The sequence below is a fragment of the Microcebus murinus genome, chromosome 18 (assembly GCF_040939455.1).
Source record: "Microcebus murinus isolate Inina chromosome 18, M.murinus_Inina_mat1.0, whole genome shotgun sequence".
NCBI classification, from domain to species: Eukaryota; Metazoa; Chordata; class Mammalia; order Primates; family Cheirogaleidae; genus Microcebus; species Microcebus murinus.
This window is the reverse complement of record NC_134121.1, coordinates 3,254,959-3,273,884: the sequence shown is the minus strand read 5'-3', so window position 1 is coordinate 3,273,884 and position 18,926 is coordinate 3,254,959. Positions and strand designations below refer to the sequence as shown.

Genomic DNA, 18,926 nt, shown 5'->3' with positions numbered 1-18,926 from the left:
GGGCCCGGCGGGGGCCAGCTGGGCGGGCCGGCCGAGTGCCGCGGCGGGACTAAGGGTGCGCTCCCGGGCGAGACTGCGGTCGGATCGGACTCGGCAGCTCTGCAGTGGGTGACCTTGGGCACGTCGGTGACACCCGGAGCCTCGGTTTCCTTCTCGGGTAAAGAGCGGCATGGCAGCCCTGCTGTGAGGACCGGACAAGGCGTCGGCCGATTCGGCCGAGAACCAGGCGGTGCCTGGGAACAAGTCAGGACAGGTAGCATGCATGGTGGGTTGTTACCACCCCTGTCCTACACAGGGAGAAACTGAGTCTCAGAGGGAGTGAGGTGGCATCCCGCTGCATTTTCCTCCCTCCCACAAGCCCCGAGGTCCCAGCCTGGCTCTCTCCTGGGCCTCAGTTCCCACCTGTCTTCTTGGTGCCTCAGTCAGCCCATCTGCACAATGGCGGGATGGCGGATGCTCCTCTGCTCCCACGTGGAGCCCCGGGAGATTTCAGGAACTCTGACCAGTCTGGCGCTGGGATCAGGTGACCCTGCGTGGAAAGCCAGGGCTAATGAGGACAGGAGGCACCCGGCAAAGGTCAAGGGGTCAGCCCCTGTCCTCCAGGCAGCATGAGTGTGTGCCCTGTCAGGGACCTCACGTGAGGGAAGCAGACTCCACCACCTGCTAGAAACGCTTGGAGCAAGGGGCTGACCTCTGCTTGCTGGTGTGCGAAATGAGGCCGATCCCCGCAGGGCCCCGCCCCCACGGTGGGGGGAAGCCGGGGAGATAAGAGGGGAAGACCTTGTAACTATCATTGCCTTCCTGGGTCCTTGCTCACCCTTTCCAGGCAGTGGGAAAGAAAATCATGAGTTATGGGCTCAGATAGGTATGAGTTCAAATGCCAACTCTGCCACTTACTAGCCGGATGATCTCAGAGAAGTCAGCAAGCAGCTCTGTGCCTCAGTTTACTTACCTACAGTGGGGACAACGAGGCCTCTGTGTTTCATGAGCTTAGGCTTAGAAGTGCCTAGCTGAGGAAATGTGAGTTTGTAAACACCGTGGGCCACCTCCATCCTGCCCATACCACCCGGGTGACCTGCACTTATCCATTTGTAAAATGGGTCCCCAGCAGCAGCTGCCTCTCTACCAGAACCACAGGCCTGGTCCCACGGGCATTCTGGGTTCTGGCCCCAGTGGAGCACTCTGACCACTCCTGTAGTCCCCCTTACCCCTCTGCTCGCTGGTATGCTCAAGGGCCTTAGTGCTGTCTTTGTGCCAGCAGTGGTCATGCCTCAGAGCCTTGGCCTTGCTGCTCCCTCTGCCCAGAGCGTCTTTCCCCAGGCCCCTGTTTCCCCACCAAGCCTTCTGGAGCTGGTTCCTTCTCATGCCTCAGACCTCCTCCTAAATGAGTTTCCCTTAGAGGCCTTCCTCTTCACAGCCCCCAAATAGCCTTAATTCTGAGCACAGCACTTATGCCATGAGGCCTTTGTTACTGTTTTTAACGCAGTTCTCTGTCCCTCATTCCCTGCTGCATTCCCAATGCATAACCCAGAGTCAGACACACAGTAGGTGCCTAATAAATGTTTGAGGAATGAGCAAAAGAAGGAGGAAAGCATGCCTGGGACATAGATGAAGTGACTCCTGTCCCGTGCCAGCCCCCTAGGCAGCCAGATGACTCAGGCCCTCGCATATGAGGAGTTTATGGGTTAGTCAGGGAGCCTGATAAACAGCCCAAGAATCACACACGCCATGCGGCTATTATAAATAGATACATGAGCAAGAGTCTCAGGAGGGTGCTGGACTCCACCTGGGTGGGTCAGGGAAGGCTTCTCGAGGAGGAGACTTTGAGACTGGGAGCTTTAAAGGGCCAGTAGCAGCTTGCCAGGCAGAGAAGCAAGAAGAGCATCCTGAGAAAAGAACAGCAGAGGCAAAGGGTTCTTCAGGGTGTAAAAAGGGCCACAGGTGAGGGTCAGGCGAGGGCGAGCCCCACCAGGGAGCTGTCAGATCCTTGTCTCTTCCTGGCTTGTTGGAGCAACTTTTCTAAACAGCATAGTCTGGCTCGGAAACTCCATGACCACTCGAAAACCAGAAGGGGCATTTGGCATGGGTCACAGGAGGCTGCCTCTTACCCTGAGTCCTAGGAGAAAAGCCCAAATCCCCTTCTCTACAGACACAGGGAAACTGAGGCTCAGGCTGGGAAGGAGTGCAGCCAAAGGCAAGATGTGTGAGCTGAGTGGGGCGGGGCCTGGGGTGACAGTATGCTGGAGAGAGGGGCTGATCTAAAGCCAGAATGGGGCAGCCTGTTCATACTCATTTGAGCACTTACTGTGTGCCTAGCACTGATGACCGAACACTGAACAGACAGAGCTCCCTGTCCTTGGGGAAGTGATGACCTAGCGGGCAAGCCAGACAAGCAAAATGCCCAAGTTAAATTTTGAAAAGCAAGAGGGGGGAGGAATGTGTCTGGAGGTGAGAGCTGTAATATTAAAGAGAAGGCCAGGAACAGCCTCCCTGGAAGGTGTCGTGTAAACAGAGACCCAGGGAGGTGAGGGAATGAGAGGGAGCCACAGAGATTCCTGGGGGGAGGAGCACTCCAGGCAGAGGGAACACCATGAGCGAAGGCCCTGAAGCAGAGAGCCTGTAGGGCAGTAACTGGGAGGCCAGTGTGGCTCAGTGGTGGGAGGCAAGGGGCCTCTTCTCTATGTAGCTCTGGGACATCCTTGCCACACGTCCTTGCACAATCTCAACCCCGTGTTTCCCCTTTACATCTGTGCAAGTCCACACACCCAAAATACACATGCACGCACACGATCACAAACGGAGTGCATAAGTGTGTACATCACGCAGAGTGGCCGCACGGGTACATTCACATACACAGCCACGCGCAGCTCTGCACAGGTGGGCATCACGGACTGCTAGCCCACAGCGCCCTCTGGTGACCATGCTGGGCATGGCGGTGCCGGGCGAGCACAGGATCCACTACCATCTGCTTTGACAGCGGTCGGGCCACCTCCTCTCTGTGCTTCCTGCCCCCAGCCCTTCACACTGCAGCCAGAGACTGCAGCCTTCCAAAACAGGGCTGGCCACGCCACACCTTGCCACAGCCCCCTAGGTGGGGAACCTCCAACACCCTGGTACTTGCGGCTGCTCCAGATATCCCCCAGTCCAGCCAGTCCCAGCCCAAGCTTTTCCTCCTGGGACCTTTCTTTGTAAAGGCTGTTCCCTCAGCCAGGAAGGTCCTTCCCTGGCTTCCCGCCTGATGTCTTCCCCGCTCCTTCAAGGCGCAGTTCTGACACCAGGATGGGAGTCCCCTGACACTGCCCCTGCCCAGGGCCTCTGCCTGCTGCTCTGTCACAGGTCACACGCTCTGCCGGTGGCTGTGACCCTGTCTGCCTCTCCCTGGGGACGCAGCCGCCACAAAGCAGGGGCCGGGCTGGCTCCTCCTGGCCCAGCATCTGGCCAGGCTGGAGGTGGCACTTGGAAAAGTGAGGATTTCTGCTTGGGAAGCCAGGCAGCAGGCAACAAGAACTTCCTGAGCATCCCTCAGGCAGGATCAGGTTCTGAAGCCATGATGTACAGAGCAGGAAACCTTGAGAGAGGCTCAACTGCTGTATGTGTAAGAAATTTTCCTCACTCTTGAGTATCAAAGGATGAATTCACACAAGTGACGTGGCTCCACTAGCAAAACAGCAAGTCCCATTTTCACAGCTCCTATGTGGACTCACTGTGATGCAAGCTGCATGGGAACGCTGCCTTTGCTTTAATTACTGCAGTGTCCCAGGCACACAGTAGGTGCTCAGCAAACTCATGGAATGGAAGAAAGCTCACAACACCCCAGCAAGGTGCATATTATTATCTATATTTAACAGATGAGAAGACCAAGACTGAGAGAGGAGCCTGAATGTGTCCAAGGTTGCTGGTAATGGCAGAGCTTTTGTTTGAATTCCGGTCTGTCTGATGGAGACAGTTTTCCCTGCCTTTTCCTGCCCACACTTCCCCTAAAATGGTTTGAACCACCCTGCTGTGCAAAACAAGCTGTTCTTGAGCTCCCTCCACTGCCTTCTGGAAAGATGCCAGCTCTTTGCTTCTAACAGAGTCCTTAGGTCTGGGCTCCCTGATTCCCAGTGTGGTTGCACAATAGCCCTGTGGCTGCCCCAGACACCAGTCCAGGAGTCCGAGAGTCTCAGCATGGTGCTTCTCTGCCCCTGGGGTCCTCAGGTATGACACTTCCTGCCCAAGCATTTATTGGCACCTGTTTCACGCCAGCCCTGGTGACTTGACATGCAGCCAGGTGAAGCTGGTGTGATTAGACCTTCATCTTATAGATCAGGAAACTGAAGCCTTGGGCTTCAAGCAGCATGCCAAGCTCCCACTGCCAGGAAGGACAAAGCCTGATTTTTAACCAAGACCATGATCATAGCAGCTTACTGTGCATCAGGGCTTTTCACTAGAAGGCTTGTGCTTGTTATCTAGAACCCAAGACTGGAGGGGTGTTCTTATCACATTACAGGTGAGAAGTACTGCAAACATGGAGAGATAAAGCACCATGCCACGATATTACACCACCAGGGAGAAGAGAGGCAGAAGCACCTCCGGATGGGGTCGACACCACAACATGGGCACATCCCTGCAACGTACATCTGCCTGCAAAGGGCTGTTTTCTAATCTGAGCCAGGAAGTAGTTGAGTGACCTTGAGGCAATGACTTGTCTCAGCCAGACCGTGTGGGCCGTCCTGTCGGTGCTTCTGTCCCTTTTCAGCCATCCCGAGCCCAGGCCTGCACCCATCCTGTGCTGGGGCTCTCATCCTCATGGCAGGGCCTTTCATTCCCAGGAAGTACAGACATTACCAGCCACTTTTTAGGCTATGCTGAAGTTTGCCTCATGGAAATCCTATGCTCACACCCACCCATTGATTCAGCACATACTTCCTGAGCATCTGTTTTTGCCTGGCACTGGGAAGCACGGAGGACACAGTGAGGGGCAAGACAGGTCCCTGCCTTCGTGGAGCAACGTTCTACGGGAGCTTGAGAAAGAAGGCAAGTATGTCATCAGTGAATGTAAATATATAAAATCATTTCAAATAGCAGTAAAGGCTATGAACAAAAATAAAGCAGGGTGATGTTGCAGAGAAGCACTGGGTGGTCAGGGAGGCCTTCCTACAGGCGATGCACTCAGACTGGGGTGACAAGAAAGAGCCATGTGAAACTGGGGATGGGATTGGCTTAAAAGAGACTGTGGCACATAGTAGGTACTCAGGGACAGAAGGTGAGAGGGACTTCTAGTGAACCATGGATTAAACATAGTTTTCACGCCTGTAATCCTAGCTCTCTGGGAGGCTGAGGCGGGTGGATTGCTCAAGGTCAGGAGTTCGAAACCAGCCTGAGCAAGAGCGAGACCCCGTCTCTACTATAAATAGAAAGAAATTAATTGGCCAACTAAGATATATATAGAAAAAATGAGCCGGGCATGATGGCGCATGCCTGTAGTCCCAGCTACTCGGGAGGCTGAGGCAGGAGGATCGCTTGAGCCCAGGAGTTTGAGGTTGCTGTGAGCGAGGCTGACGCCACGGCACTCACTCTAGCCTGGGCAATAGAGTGAGACTCTGTCTCAACAACAACAACAAAAAACAACATAGTTTTCTCCCATCCTTCTCAAAACCCCATTAAAATTGATGGTAAAATGAAAAATTTATAAGTCACAAACCCACAAAGTAAACAGGCAAGTCAATGACAGGGACAAGAGAAGTCTACAAAACTGTTGAAGCTGGAAAATGAATAGTAAGTAACCAACTAGGCAGAGTGGAGGAAGCTGGAACTAAATTATTCAGGAAGAGGGGCCAATCCAAGGCCAGACCACCAACATGACAGACCCCAGAAACACAGCTTGGGAGGCCTCTGAGTCCATCTGGAAGTGGAGGGGAAGGTGGGAAAGGAAACAAAGTAAGTTGGGAGTTTGCAAGAAGAGCGCCTGTGCCTTGCAGCTTTCCAGAGCCAAAGATCAAAAGGATCTACTTACCGAGTGCCGGGCTTGATGCAAGAACAGAACAGGCAATTATGAACTCCCAGGAAAACAAATAACCTGAAATAGAAAATGTTGTCATAAGGTACTGCAAGCTCAACTGTAATAACAATACTGTAAACACCAAATACTGATATACCTAAAAATTGTGATGAAATGCGATTGGGAGCTTGCAGGAGGCAAAGTAAAGGGTTTCCTAAGAGAACTATTCATCTTCTACGGCGGGAAGCCATTGGGCACCGTCTACGATTGAAAAGACAGTAAAAAGAAATAGCAGTATGGCATGTGACTGAGAAAGAAGGACGTGGGGGCTCCAAGGGCTGAGGAGGTGACACTAGGACGTCAGCTGTGGGACTCGGTCTGTTGGGGTTGCCCCTGTCACGGAGCCAGGCCCAGGCCGGCCCCACAGCAGGCGCTCAGCTCTGCTTGCCGGGACAGGCCCGGGGAGCGGGCGCTGCTGCCGTGTCTCCGTGGCGTTGCTACGAGCCCGGCAGTGCTGTTTGGCATTTAGCACTATGCGGTGCACGGCTTTAATAGAAACATTCAGTGAATCGTAAGGAAAACTCAAAAGGAAATGTGTCCAGAGCACAGTACAGGCACGGGACGCACGAGTGAAGCAGAGGAGGTTCTGAGGTCAGCCCAGGCCAAACATGGCATAATTTTAGAGAACCTTCAACCCTTCGTGGGCTCTCGGCCCACCAGCCCCTCCGCGGACCCGGCCGCGCCACCCCGGCCCCGCCCGCCAGCCCCGCCACCCCGGCCCCGCCCCGCCACCCCGGCCCGCCAGCCCCTCCACCCCGGCCCCGCCCCGCCACCCCGGCCCGCCAGCCCCTCCACCCCGGCCCGCCAGCCCCGCCACCCCGGCCCGCCAGCCCCGCCACCCCGGCCCGCCAGCCCCGCCACCCCGGCCCCGCCCCGCCAACCCGGCCCGCCAGCCCCGCCACCCCGGCCCCGCCCCGCCACCCCGGCCCCGCCCCGCCACCCCGGCCCCGCCCCGCCACCCCGGCCCGCCAGCCCCGCCACCCCGGCCCGCCAGCCCCGCCACCCCGGCCCGCCAGCCCCTCCACCCCGGCCCCGCCCCGCCACCCCGGCCCGCCAGCCCCTCCACCCCGGCCCCGCCCCGCCACCCCGGCCCGCCAGCCCCGCCACCCCGGCCCCCCAGCCCCGCCACCCCGGCCCCGCCCCGCCACCCCGGCCCGCCAGCCCTGCCACCCTGGCCCGCCACCCCGGCCCGCCAGCCCTGCCACCCTGGCCCGCCACCCCAGCCCCGCCGACCGGGCCCCGCTCCGCCACCCCGGCCCGCTAGCCCCGCCGACCCGGCCGCGCCCCGCCGCCACGCCAGCCCTGCCCCGCCGGCCCGGGCGAGCGCCCGGTTGGCCGCAATGCAGGCTGGGAGCCGGCGGGACCGGGCCCTGGCCCGGGCTCTCGGTCAGCGCTCCGGCCGCCGGGCGCGGGCCGAGGTCCGAGCGGCAGCCGCGCTGGCCAGGCCCGCAGAGGGCCGCGGGGCCCGGAGTCAGGCTTCAGAGCCCGGCAGACGCTTTTAAGCGCGCGGTGCGAGCACAGGCTGCGCGCCGCCCGCGCCCCGGGGAGCGCCGCGCCAGCCCGGCCGGCGGGACGGGCCTCGGGAAGCGCCCTGGCCGCCGCCCGCTGCTCCGGCCGCCTTTCCCGCGGGCGGCCCCGGCACTGCGGTCGGAGGGCCGCTCGAGGCCGGGGGCGCAGGGGCTCGGCGCCTCTGCCCGATTCGGACGCCTTTGGCGGGCAGCCGGGCCGCGCGCTGGGGGAGGCGGCGCCCCGCCTCCTGCGGACAGACGCGCGCTGCCCCGGGGTGCAGGCCGCCCTCGTGCGGACAGACGCGCGCTGCCCCGGGGTGCAGGCCGCCCTCGTGCGGACAGACGCGCGCTGCCCCGGGGTGCAGGCCGCCCTCGTGCGGACAGACGCGCGCTGCCCCGGGGTGCAGGCCGCCCTCGTGCGGACAGACGCGCGCTGCCCCGGGGTGCAGGCCGCCCTCGTGCGGACAGACGCGCGCTGCCCCGGGGTGCAGGCCGCCCTCGTGCGGACAGACGCGCGCTGCCCCGGGGTGCAGGCCGCCCTCGTGCGGACAGACGCGCGCTGCCCCGGGGTGCAGGCCGCCCTCGTGCGGACAGACGCGCGCTGCCCCGGGGTGCAGGCCGCCCTCGTGCGGACAGACGCGCGCTGCCCCGGGGTGCAGGCCGCCCTCGTGCGGACAGACGCGCGCTGCCCCGGGGTGCAGGCCGCCCTCGTGCGGACAGACGCGCGCTGCCCCGGGGTGCAGGCCGCCCTCGTGCGGACAGACGCGCGCTGCCCCGGGGTGCAGGCCGCCCTCGTGCGGACAGACGCGCGCTGCCCCGGGGTGCAGGCCGCCCTCGTGCGGACAGACGCGCGCTGCCCCGGGGTGCAGGCCGCCCTCGTGCGGACAGACGCGCGCTGCCCCGGGGTGCAGGCCGCCCTCGTGCGGACAGACGCGCGCTGCCCCGGGGTGCAGGCCGCCCTCCTGCGGACAGACGCGCGCTGCCCCGGGGTGCAGGCCGCCCTCGTGCGCGGCCTGGGAGCCCGCGGGCGGCTTCAAGGGCGATGGCTTGGGGGCGGGCGGGCGCTCTGCGGGCGCCTGTCGCTCGGACGCACGCGGGGCACTCCTCAGGGGCCGTGCCCCAAATGCGGGCTCTTGTGCGGGAGGTGGGATCTCTCCCGTCGGCCAGCCGCTCTCTGCCCTGCCTGAGCTGTCAGGAGAGTTTGCCAAAGGTCACGGCCTGGTCTGAGTTTCTTGGTGGAAATGTAGGGAATGCACCACGTCGTCAGCCATGGTGATTTGTGGACACTGAGATTTCAAAGAATGTGTTCTTTTTCTGTATGCTTTTTCTGTCAGACATTTCTTCAAGAAGTATTATTTTCCGTATGTATTAAGAACATAGTATTTTAATGTTGATATAATCAATATAAATTAATATGATATTTTAATATAAATAAACAAAATAATATAATTATTTTAACTCTGCCTGCCTCTTACATGCAGGCTTCCTGGATTACCCAAACTGAGGTCCTCACTGGACACCACGGCCAGAAGGGACTCGATACCGTAGAGTGAGCTGAGAGCCCAGACCCAAATGGAGTCTGGGGCTGGGTGCATGCGGTGGCTTGGGAATGTGGCAGAGCAGTCATATCAACTGTTCCTGCTTCTAATCCTGCCCTTCTGTTTTACAGGGATTCACATAAACAGTGGATCTGGGGCTGGGCCCTGCGCTGAGTCCAAGCCCGGCGATGCCTCCGCAGGCCCAGCCCGCACAGGCTCCAGCAGGCACTGTTGAGAAAGGGGTGATGCGGGCGATGGGGAAAGCCACAGAATCCCCTCTTTGCTTATCTCTTGCTGTACCACAAACCACCCTAAACTCAGGGGCATAAAACAGCTGGCACAGCAGGATGGCCTACCTCTGCCTGGTGAGGTTATGGCTCCTTTACCTGCATGTCTGGCACCTGGGCACCTCCACCTGGCCTCTGCACATGGCCAGGCTTCCCCACAGCATGGCAACAGGCACCAAGCACGAGTGTCCCACAGCACTGGCCACGCTGTGTGGCACTGCATCAGGCACTGTCCTGTGGCACTGTGACTTTGGCCTGACCTTGCAGTTGGCGTCACCCACCCAGATTTAAGGGGAAGAGATGTGGCCCCCCACCTCTTGATGGAGGAATGGCAGAATTTGCGGCCATTTTTTTAAACATCCACACACCTTCTGGAGTTTGTACTGGCCAGTGGCCACGCACGGAGCTGTCCACCGTGCTCCCAGCCTGTCAGCGTGTCTCCTAGATTGGGGTCTGGAGAGGCTTCCTCCAGTGGGGAGGCTGGAGCAAGTCCGGATGGGACAGACGGGTGTGGGGATGGAGTGTGGAGGCAGGGCCTGAAACAGATTCAGAGGCCATAGGGCTGGTGGGAGAGGGATGGAAACTGAAGGAGGAGGCCAGGCAGTGGGAGGCATGGAGCCTTTTCTAGATTAGGGGTGTGGAGCCTATCAGTCACAAAGATAAAAGCAGGCAGAGCAACAGGGTGGGAGGACGAGGTAAGCTTGGTGGGGGCGTGTTGAGTTGAGAGTTTGATGCCACCTTGCCAGCACCTACGCTGGCAGCCCTCCCTGGTGTGCCAGGTGGGGTCACCACTCCTCCTCTGGGCTCCTTCAAACCCTATGCTGCCCTTGAAGTCTGCAGGCCCAGGTTAGATCCATCTTTGGGTTCCCAGCTTCATTCAGAGCAAGAGTAAGGCACCTCCAGACTCCCAGCAGGTGGAAGGACAGGGCTCCCTTGGCCAGTCTCCCTTGGGGGCCACTACTAGCCTCTGGATCAAGTTTTGGCTCCTCCATTTACTAGTGTGTAGCCCCAGCGAGCTATGGAATTTAAGTGCTCTGAGGCTCAGTTTCCTATCTGTAAAATGGGGGTTTTAATCACACTTACTTTGGAGAATTAGGTTGAGGATGGGACGGTGCTGGCATGTGGCCAGAGCTCGGTGGCTGACCATTCAGGCAGCCGGGTCCCGAGGCCAGGGCAGGATGAGGCTCGCTGGCCTGCTGCGGTCTGAAGCTGGATGTGTGGGTTCCCCTGGAGGACAAGCCTCAGCCAGGCCCTTCCTCGAGGGTGTCCAGAATGACACAGAGGAGTACACAGTAAGGGCTGCTGTGGGCACCCCCAGTACAGTGAGGCTGCAGACCCTCCTTGGAGTCGCTCCAATTACTTGAGCAGTGGGACACCTCAGGCAGTGACATCAGAGGAGGCTTCCTGGAGGAGGGGAAATTTGCAGTTGTAATTCAAAAGGTGATAAGCTATAGAGTAAGCAGTCTCCCACCTCTGTCCCCAGCCCCTGTGGTGCCCCTGTGCAGCCAGTGTCATCAGCTCCTTGTGCGTCCTGACAGAGACCAGTAAATATCCTTTTTCTTTTTCCCATTCACCTGACCTTCCCTTCCATCCCGCAGCCCCTTCCACTTCAGCACTGGGAGAGCGTGGTCATGGAAGGCTGTCCCAAGGGCACTTAGCCAGTGCCCTGGAGGAGGCATTTGGATCACTCCAGCTTTGGCAATTCCTGCGGACACCTCGTGCAGACATCTCTTACACGTACTCTGTATCCAAGGAAGATGGCCCTAGGAGGGGACAGTTAGGGCAGAGAGCATGTGCATCTCAACACGACAGATCTCGCCAATGGCCCTGCACATGCTGGCCCAGTGAAGTGTCTGTGACAGCTTGTGTGCCCTGGAGGCTGCTGAGGCAGGAGGGTGGTGCAGGAAGCAGCCCTGTGTGGACAAGGTGCAGAGATGAGACCACATGAGCTTGAAGGGAGGAAGGAAAGAGGACATTGGGGGTGAAATGGGAATGACAAGACCTACCCAAAGGCGCACACACACCATGCCTAGGTGCCCCCAGAACTGTGCGCCAGGGTGGGGGGGCAGTTCCCATGGAAGGGTCAGAGACCTTGGGTTCGGTTGGTCGGGCAGTCAGGCACTCAAGCTGAAGAGATGGCATGCCTGGGTTTGAATTCTGCTCAGTTTATTGAGTGAGTCAGTTGGTCTCATTAAGCCTGTTTTCTCACCTGTAAAATGGGACAACACAATAAGGACTCCTTTGCTAATGTGAGATGATTTGTGCAGAGTCTGGTGCCTGGCTCCCACCAGGTGCTGAAGGGCTGCCGTTTGCCTCTGGCTGTCCCGTACCTGGCCTACCAGCACGTGAGAGCTGGACGATCGTTTGCTGAATGAGTGTGTGCAAGTGACCAAGTCAATGCAAGAGAACCTGCAGATGTACCTCAGTGCCACCCCTTCTGGGCTGTGGGACTATGGGCAGCCATGTGGCCTCTTTGAGCCTCAGTTGTCTCATCTGGCAAATGGGAACCAGAATCTAGACCCAGGTGCCATGGTGTGGCTCCAGGCAAGGGACATGTTGGCACGTACCCAGCATGCTGAGTTGTGGATGTGGGCCAGGAGATGGGGAGGGCTGTGACTTTGTCCCCTGGGCAGGGCAGGAAGGGTAAGGCCACCTCCCAGGCCTCACTGCCCCTCCCAGGAGCAGCCTAAGCCAGCTGGCTGGTTTTGATAAACGAATATTATAAACAACACACAACCCAGAGAGTGTGTCCCGGGGCTCTGATGGAGGCTGTGGCTCCCTCAGGGCAGTCCACCTGCAGGTGACCTGAGTGGTGGGTGTGGGGTACCTCGGAGGCTCCGTAGGCAGGTGCTCCTGGCTGTTCTGGGCTGGAAGGCAGATTGTCCTGTCCACGATACCAAAATGGAGTCACAGGGTAATAGCAGTAATCACAATAGTAACAGCTCCCACGTAGTGAATGTTTATGATGTCATTTAATGCTCAAAACAACCCTGAGAGGCTGGTCGTGGTGGCTCATGCCTGTAATCCTAGCACACTGGGAGGCCGAGGCAGGCGGATTGCTCGAGGTCAGGAGTTCGAAACCAGCCTGAGCAAGACCTTGTCTCTACTAAAAATAGAAATTAATTGACCAACTAAAATATATGTATAGAAAAAATTAGCCGGGCATGGTGGTGCATGCCTGTAGTCCCCGCTACTCAGGAGGCTGAGGCAGTTAGGATCGCTTGAGCCCAGGAGACTAAGGTTGCTGTGAGCTAGGTTGATGCCACAGCACTCACTCTAGCCTGGGCAACAAAGTGAGACTCTGTTTCAAAAAAAGAAAAAAAAAAAAAACCCTGAGAGAAGATCTTCGCAAAAAAAAAAAAAAAAAAAAAAAACCTCAAAGAGTTTGTACCCAGAATATACAAAGAACTCCTACAACTCAATAGTAAGAAAACAACCCAATAAAAAATGTGCAAAAGATCTGAACAGACACCTCCCCAAAGAAAATATATCGACAGCAAACAAACACATGGATAGAAGCTCAACGCCACTCGTCATCGGGGAAATGCAAATTAAAACCACAGTAAGATTCCACTACACACCTATTAAACTGTCGAAAATTAAAATGACTGACAATTCCAAATTGTCAGATTTGGCAAGGATGTGTAGAAACTGGAATTCTCACACATTGCCATGGGAATGTGAAATGGTCTGACCACTCGGGAAAAGAGTTTGGCAGTTTCTTATAAACTTAAATACACACTTCCTTAGGACTCTGCCATTTAGCTCCCAAAAGAAATTATAACTACGTTTACACACACCAAAAAACCCCCACCTGTATGCAAATGCTAATAGCAGCTTTATTCATAGCATCTAAAACCTGAAAAGAACCCAAATGTCTATGAAGTTGGGAATGGATGAGCAAATTCTGCTATATCCATCAGTGGAATACGACTCAGTGGCAAGAGAGGAGTGAGCCACGTGCATCAACAGGCAACAGCATGGGGGTCTCAGATGCATTCTGCTGGGTAACAGCAGTGGGGGGGCTACATTCAACATGGTTCCATCTATAGGACATCCTGGAAAAGGCAAAACGGGAGTGACAACAGAACAGGTCAGTGGTGGCAAGGGACTGGGGATGGGGAGTGGGGATCAGCTGCAAAGGGGCAGCTGATTGTATCCATTTGTCAAAAATCATCAAACTAGACACTTAAATGGATGAATTTTATTGTATGTAAATTAAACCTCATTAAAGATGGAGGAAGAGGAGAGAAGCCCATTCAATGAAGGAAAAACCATAAGCAGTCAGGCCTTTACTGCCACATTACAGATGAGGAGACTGAGGCTCAGAGCGTGACATGATGGGGCCAAGGTCGGGGAGGAAGCCCAGGGTGGAAGAGATGTTTGGCTGCTCCGAGGCCTGTGCGCTCACCCTCCGGACTCTTGCCCTGCACTTGCTGTGTGACTGCAGGTGCTCTCAGCTGCCCATTCTGTACAATACGTGGAGATGGACAAGACCCAAGCTTTCCCAGACAACGGGGCAGGCAAACCCCCCACCGACATACTGGTGATACTCAGAGGGGCTGTGGGAGCCAAGGGGGGTGCCTGACCCAACCTGGACTGGGATGGGGGAAAGCCTCTCAGAGTGGGGGATATTTGACCTGGGCTTTAAAGGATGAATAAGAGTTTGCCAACAGGAATATGGAAAAAAGATATTCAGATAAGAGATGACAATGTCCCATATATCTCCTCAGGTGCACTACCTCTTGCTGCCTAGAGTTCTGCAACAAGTATGCCATTCCCCAGGGCCAGAGTCTAGCTTGTGATGCTCTGACAGGAGAGGACACCCAAAGACCCATGGTGAGGCTGGAGGAGGAGAAAGTAATGAGGTGGGCCTGGGACAGGGCCGCAGCTAGAGATTCTGAGATTTCAGGGGCTTCAGGGACAGAGGGACATGTGACGGAATCCCTGGATGCAGGGCAGCAGGGCGGGAGCCTTCTGGTCACCCAATGAATTAGCTCTGCACCCCCAGAGCAGCTCGGAGAGGTCAGGTAAGTCCCTCTTCTCCACTTCCCTCCTGGTCCACACCCCACGCAGTGAACAGAGGGTCCTCAAAACCGCAGTTAAAACGGGCATGGGGGACCTAGGGTATCAAACTATTTTATAACTCAGTAGTGGCAGAGGTTACATGACCAGATATGTTTGTTAAAACTTGTAGAACATGACAAAACCTTCAGGGGGATGTATGGTAACCACTACCTTAATGTTTTTTTAATGAAAAAAATAAATAAATAAAACCCTCAGCTATGATACGGGTACATGGGACTTCATTGAACTATTTTGTCTATTTACATATATGTTTGAAATTTTCCACAATTAAAAAAAAATCAGGCCCCCAAACTATTCCATGGCTCCCTCCCAGCTCGGAGGGAAAGCCAAAGTCTCCTCAATCTTCCTCCAGGGCCTCTGGCTTTGTCCTATCTCCCTGGGATCTCTCTGCCCCAGCCACACGGGCCCCCTGTGTTCTTTAAACATACCCCAGAGCCTTTGAACGGGCTGCTCTCTCTGCCTGGACTGCTCCTCCCCCACCTCTCCTGAGCCACCCTTCTCCTCCTTCAGGTTTTCCATAAAAAGATCCACAGCAGCTGTGGTCCGTCTGGACCACCCTATCTGAAACCTCCTCCCCTCCCAGCCGACTCTCCCTCCGGGGGCTTCTCTCCATCTGATGCACCAGGCATTTATTTCCTTTTTTGCTTATATCTCACCCTCCAGTAGAACATTAGCTCCTGAAGGGCAGGGAGGTGGAGGTCTGTGTTTTGCTCATAGCTGTCTTCTTAGAACAGTACCTGACACATAATATGTGCTCAATATTTGCTAAGTGAATTAGTAACTGACTGAATAAATGATATCCAAATCCATGACCTGGTCTCCACGTGGCTCCAACAGGCCCCAGCACATATTGGTTCAGCAACCCCTCCCCAAGGTCTCCTCCACGACCAGCGCTGGGGGCCGCAGACAGAGCAAATGCACTCGAATGTTAATTGCTCACTTTACTCTTTTATTTATCCTAGTTCCTGAAAGGATATCTGCAAGGTTTAAAAACCCCAACAAGCTAAAGACATTTAAAAGCAGAGGATGGCGTGGTATCTCATGCCTGTACATCCCAGTACTTTGGGAGGCTGAAGCAGGAGGATCACTTGAGGCCAAGAGTTCAAAACCTGCCTGGGCAATGTAGCAAGACTCTGTCGCTACAGAAAATAATTAGCTGGGTGTGGTAGCACACACTTATAGTCCCAGCTACTCAGGAGGCTGAGGCAGGAGGATCACTTGAGTTCAAGAGTTCAAGGTTGCAGTGAGCTATGATTGCACCACTACACTCCAGTCTGGGTGACAGAGCAAGAGCCTGTCTCAAAAAACAAAACACACACACACAAGCAAGGGAGAAAGAAAGGATGATCCTGGCTCTCATCTGGGCCTGGCGTGTGCTGGGTGCTGCCAGGGACTTATCAGAGAGGAAGCTCCCCTGGACCCAGGCTGGCTGGGGGACAGACACTAAATAAATAAGTGTGACTGCAGACATGAGGGCTTCCCAGAGGAAGTGATGTTTCAGCAATAGTGTGTGCAGAGGCCCAGAGGTGGGAAATGGCATGGCCTGTTCATGAAATTTCCAGGAACATGTGCTGGCCTCTGTGCTTTGGAGACAGAGGAGTCACCTGAGACACACACAGAGTCACGTCTTGCTTGCTCAGGGTTACAGCCAGCCGTGACTCAACGGAGATCTAGGCTCTCTTTGACCCCAGAATCCCTTTCTGTCTCCTTGTATGTGATGACTCACTCGCCAGCCTTGTTTTGTTCACAACTCCTTGATACAAGACATACTTGTTAAAAAGAATAATAATCTGGTAGGCGAGGATATTCACAGTAAATATATCTGACAAAGGACTCATAACCAAACAAAAAGAATTCTAATACGAAGCAAAAAATTAATGGGCACAAAAACAGGCAGGAGTGTCCCCAAAAATGAATGTCCAAGTGGCCAAGGAGCTATAAAAAGAGGCTCAGTGTCACCGGTCATCAGGCCAACGCCAATCAAAGCCACCGCGAGACGTCACTTGGCGTTCATCAGAGTGGCTGAACTGAAAAGGCCTGAACAGTGAACCACACTCTCAAAATTATAGGCAGGAGTGTGAGACGGCACCACTTTGGGAAAAGGTCTGGGCAGTTTCTCACAAAACTAAATACACGCAGACTGCACGATGCAGCAGTCCACCCCTGGCAGCTACCCAGGAGGAGTGCCACAGCGCAGATGCTGAGAGGCACATCCAGGAATGCCTGCAAGCAGACTTGTTCCTGGTAGTCCCAAACCAAAGACAGCCCAAATGCCCACCAACAGGTGAATGGACAAATAAATTATGATACATGCACACAATGGAATAAATTAGTGATGAAAAAGATACAAGCAATAGACAGCATGGAGCAAAAGAAATGACACCAAAAAGCACATACTGCATGATAGCATTTATACGACTTTCCAGAAAAACCCAGTTAGTCAATATGCTACAAGTCAGGGACAGTGGTTGCCCCAAAGGGTGGGGCCCTGGTGGGAAGAGGGCCCTAAGGTCCTGTATCTCGATTTGCTTGGTGGTCAAATGGGTGTGAATAGCAAATTTACACCATAATTAACAGAATGTTAAAAGTAACCTGTAGTCAGGCCGGGCGAGGTGGCTCATGCCTGTAATCCTAGCTCTCGGGAGGCCGAGGCGGGCGGATTGCTCAAGGTCAGGAGTTCAAAACCAGCCTGAGCAAGAGCGAGACCCCGTCTCTACTATAAATAGAAAGAAATTAATTGGCCAACTGATATAAGTATAAAAAATTAGCCGGGCATGGTGGCGCATGCCTGTAGTCCCAGCTACTCGGGAGGCTGAGGCAGAAGGATCGCTCGAGCCCAGGAGTCTGAGGTTGCTGTGAGCTAGGCTGACGCCATGGCACTCACTCTAGCCTGGACAACAAAGCGAGACTCTGTCTCAAAAAAAAAAAAAAAAAAAAAAAAAGTAACCTGTAGTCATGTGATTCAGTGCGCAGCTATGGGCAAGGGGGGGGCGGGGGGGGGACAGCTTCAGGTGATCAAGAGGGAAGAGTTTGGATAGGAGGTTGAGCTTTGTGGGGGGAGTGAGGAGGGACTTAGTTAAGTCTCCTTTCAAAGAAGTTTGGGCCCCAAGAATCCTGTGTGTTCTCAGCAAGTCCCTGCCCATTTCTGGGACTCAGCCTCCCCATCTGTGAAATGGGTCCAGATATCCCCAAGGTCTCTTCCCGCACTTCTACCTCTCTTAGGGAAAGGTGGCAGTTCAACCCTCTCCAAAACAAGTGTCAGGATAACTCCTCCTTGGCAGCCGCAGTGCACACGGGAGGGCCCAGTGCACAAAAGAGGGGAGCAGTGCACACAGGAGGGGAGCAGTGCACACAGGAGGGCCCAGCGCACAAAAGAGGGGAGCAGTGCACACAGGAGGGGAGCAGTGCACACAGGAGGGCCCAGCGCACAAAAGAGGGGAGCAGTGCACACAGGAGGGGAGCAGTGCACACAGGAGGGCCCAGCGCACAAAAGAGGGGAGCAGTGCACACAGGAGGGGAGCAGTGCACACAGGAGGGGAGCAGTGCACACAGGAGGGCCCAGCGCACAAAAGAGGGGAGCAGTGCACACAGGAGGGGAGCAGTGCACACAGGAGGGGAGCAGTGCACACAGGAGGGCCCAGCGCACAAAAGAGGGGAGCAGTGCACACAGGAGGGGAGCAGTGCACACAGGAGGGCCCAGCGCACAAAAGAGGGGAGCAGTGCACACAGGAGGGGAGCAGTGCACACAGGAGGGCCCAGTGCACACAGGAGGGGAGCAGTGCACACAGGAGGGCCCAGTGCACACAGGAGGGGAGCAGTGCACACAGGAGGGGAGCAGTGCACACAGGAGGGGAGCAGTGCACACAGGAGGGCCCAGTGCACACAGGAGGGGAGCAGTGCACACAGGAGGGCCCAGTGCACACAGGAGGGGAGCAGTGCACACAGGAGGGGAGCAGTGCACACAGGAGGGCCCAGTGCACACAGGAGGGGAGCAGTGCACACAGGAGGGCCCAGTGCACACGGGAGGGGAGCAGTGCACACAGGAGGGCCCAGTGCACATGGGAGGGGAGCAGTGCACACAGGAGGGCCCAGTGCACACAGGAGGGCCCAGTGCACACAGGAGGGCCCAGTGCACACAGGAGGGCCCAATACACACGGGAGGGCCCAGTACACACAGGAGGGCCCAATGCACACGGGAGGGCCCAGTGCGCACGGGAGGGGAGCAGTGCACACGGGAGGGCCCAGTGCACACGGGAGGGCCCAGTGCACACGGGAGGGCCCAGTGCACACGGGAGGGCCCAGTGCACACAGAAGGGCCCAGTGCACACGGGAGGGGAGCAGTGTACACAGAAGGGCCCAGTGCACACGGGAGGGGAGCAGTGTACACCGGAGTGTCCAGTGCACACAGGAGGGGAACAGTGCACACCAGAGGGACCAGTGCACAGGGGATGGGGCAGTGCACACG

General features: G+C 56.3%; 1 long non-coding RNA gene across 2 annotated transcripts; it reads right to left on the bottom strand.

Moving 5' to 3' along the window:
- Positions 1-64: 64 nt before the first annotated feature.
- Positions 65-6,272, bottom strand: LOC105856319 (uncharacterized). 2 transcript variants are annotated; one of them, XR_001147075.3, is made up of 4 exons: positions 6,138-6,272; positions 5,996-6,058; positions 403-529; positions 65-178 (listed from the first exon to the last, which is right to left on the bottom strand). It is a non-coding gene; the product is annotated as an uncharacterized LOC105856319 (long non-coding RNA). The 2 variants fall into 2 exon arrangements; XR_002221482.2 differs by having other exon boundaries at positions 75-181.
- Between the last annotated feature and the right edge of the window lie 12,654 nt (positions 6,273-18,926).